This window comes from Oryzias melastigma, linkage group LG13 (assembly GCF_002922805.2).
Source record: "Oryzias melastigma strain HK-1 linkage group LG13, ASM292280v2, whole genome shotgun sequence".
Lineage (NCBI taxonomy): Eukaryota > Metazoa > Chordata > Actinopteri > Beloniformes > Adrianichthyidae > Oryzias > Oryzias melastigma.
The window spans coordinates 13,651,010-13,654,022 of NC_050524.1; positions in this window are offsets into that span (position 1 = coordinate 13,651,010).

Consider the following 3,013-nt stretch of genomic DNA (forward strand, 5'->3'; position numbering starts at 1 on the left):
CAAAACTTCAATCAACGTTCAGTAAAATAAAATAAAAAACATCAAAAATAAAATTTCCATAACACTATTCATTTTTTTATCAGGACCAAATCTTTTCCTCCTCTGCTGAACTACAGTAATCAATGAAAGAGAGATTTCTCATTTCCAATTAACTTTTGTTTTTTAAAACATTAAAGACTGAAAAAAAAGCGGGATACTCTGTGGATAGTTTGACAGTCTGTTACTGCCGCCGCGTTCTCTGGCTGCAGCTCAGCGGAGTTCACGCCATGAATATGCCGGCAGACAGACCGCTCTGCTGGGGTTGGATCACGCTTAAACCTCCAGAACATTTAAAACGTCCCCCGGTGAGCTTGCTGTTCGGAACGTCGGGGGTCCGCAGCTCTCGGGACGTGAGCCGGTACCACCAGACGTGGTACTGGACGCGAACCGGAGCCGGGTTAGGGTGCAGGAGCTGTCCAGGTCCTAGCGCCGGCCGGGTTTAGCTCGCAGCTCGGTGGTTGGAGACCCGCCCGTGATCGAGTGAGAGCAGCCGGGTTAGGGCGATGAGGGACGCCTGCGCGGTGTGGAAAGGCACGTAGGAGAAAATCCCATTGAATGTAAAAATAATGGACTTATTGAGCTATGAGGTCCTCCCATTATATACATCCATCCATCCATCCATTTTCCTGACCGCTTCGTCCCTTTCGGGGTCGCAGGGGTGCCGGAGCCTTTCCCGGCTACTGAAGGGCGAAGGCGGGGTACACCCTGGACAGGTCGCCAGTCCGTCGCAGGGCCTCAACCACACACTCAGTCACTCACACATTCATACCTAGGGGCAATTTAGAGTCACCAATTAACCTATGAAGCATGTTTTTGGACGGTGGGAGGAAGCCGGAGTCCCCGGTGAAAACCCACGCATGCACGGGGAGAACATGCAAACTCCACACAGAAAGGTCCCAGCCGGGAGTCGAACCGGGGCCTTCTCGCTGTGAGGCGAGAGCGCTAACCACTTGCGCCACCGTGCAGCCCCCATTATATACAGTCTATGGAAAATCCGCGATTATGCGTCAAAAAAATTGTCGGCGTCAAGCACGTGTCAGATTAATGCGTTTTTAACGCGCTAAATCTGACAGCCCTAATATATATATATATATCCCCTCGTCACAACATTTATGCCATTTAAGATAAGCAACGCAATAAAATGACTCATTTTATGTCACTATTCCCCTTCTGATAATTATCATATGAACCATGAACCTAATGCTCAAGCAGACCAGGGTTCGCCTGAGTTGAAATGAGATTTAACTTTGTCAAGCGGTTTTCCAAACAAACAAACCCTAAGAAGAATCAAACCTGTTAGTATAAACATTTTAAAACCCCTTCATGCTGCAATTTCACTTTTTTATAACAAAATATTTAATCCAGGACAACACTTAATTTACCAACACCCTTAATGAAAAAACAAACAACATTTTTTTTTCATATAATTGGAAATAAATTGAAGCATGTAGGGGTTAAGTGTAAGTAAAGTTATGTTCAGAAAGCAAACTAATGCTGTTCAAAATATCTAAATTAGAACCCCATTATAATTTTAATTAAACTGCATTGACGTAAGATATACATCATGGATTTTGCACTCTTTGAACATTTAACCAGAGACCATACTTATGTTCCAATCTACACATTAGGGGCGGCCGTGGTGCAGCGGTAGGGCGGTCAACTCCTGATCAGAAGCCAGCGGGTTGGACTCCAGCCTTAACCACCCATTGGTCGAAGTGTCCTTGGGCAAGACACTGAACCCTGATTTGCCTCTGGTGGGAGGTTGGCGCCAGTGTTCGGCAGCGGAGCCATCACCAGTGTGTGAATGTGTGCGTGAATGGGTCTGTGACTGTGAAGTGCTTTGGGCTCTCGAAGGAGGGTAGAAAGCGCTATACAAGTATACACCATTTACATGTCCATTTCATATAATAAACCTAGATATTTAACCTTTTTGTCATTCATGTTTGTTATTTTGACAACGACAGTACAAAACTCAATTATTACTATTTTCAGTGCTGCTATAGACTTTGAGACAAAAGGAAGTTTACAGTGGATAACACTGTGACAGAAAATGATAAAATTACTGTCAGCGTTAAGGTCATACCATAAACAACCATGGGTCAGCTACTAGAACCTACTTGGACCTCAGGCTACTGTGCTAAGCTGGGCTGCCCAGCACTGTGCTGGAATCCTATAGTGAGTAGATTTCAGATACAGTGGTGGAAATAATCTTTGATCCCTTGCTGATTTTGTAGGTTTGCCTACATTAACTCTCATGCTCTCTTATAGGGTCCAGATGACCCCATCCTTACATTGAGCTGTTAGACTTTCCATGTCAAAGGTGGACACAAATTCATGTCTGTCATTGGACACCAGTAAAGATTGACAGCGCACTCTTTGTCACAAACAGGCAGACAGCTGGTTCCACGTGCAGCAGCATTATCAGAGCTAAAAGTCCACAAAACTAAGCAGTGTCAGACAGGCAGAGGTCATACATGAGCATGGGATCTTCCCAGAACCAAGAGAAGAGTAGTCAGAGTCCAGGCGAGGATCAGGGCAGGCAATCAGGTCCAGGTAGAGACGCTCGATAATGCAGGCAGGGTGGCACAAACAATACTTCGCAGTGAGTGACAGTGTGGAGCCAGACTATATACTGAGGAGGTGATGAGATGATGGGAAACAGCTGAAGATGATGAGTTTAGGTGTAGGCAGGTGGTGAGGTCAAAACTCGGGTGAGCGCTCCCAGGTGGTGGGAGAGGGTAGCAGCAAATTAATCCATGACAGTCTTATGGGGTCCAGACGAACCCACTTTTAATGTAAACTAACCTAGGAGAGCGGAAAGGTTAAACCAATCCTGGCTGCCGGGATGATGATTTGCGGCCCCTGTCTTAATATGAAAGATTAATGTTACTGCGGCCCGCAAGATTGAAAAAAAGGCACTTATTGTGTGCAGAGCTGAACGAACCAATCATGGTGAGGGATATGGCTCTGGAAA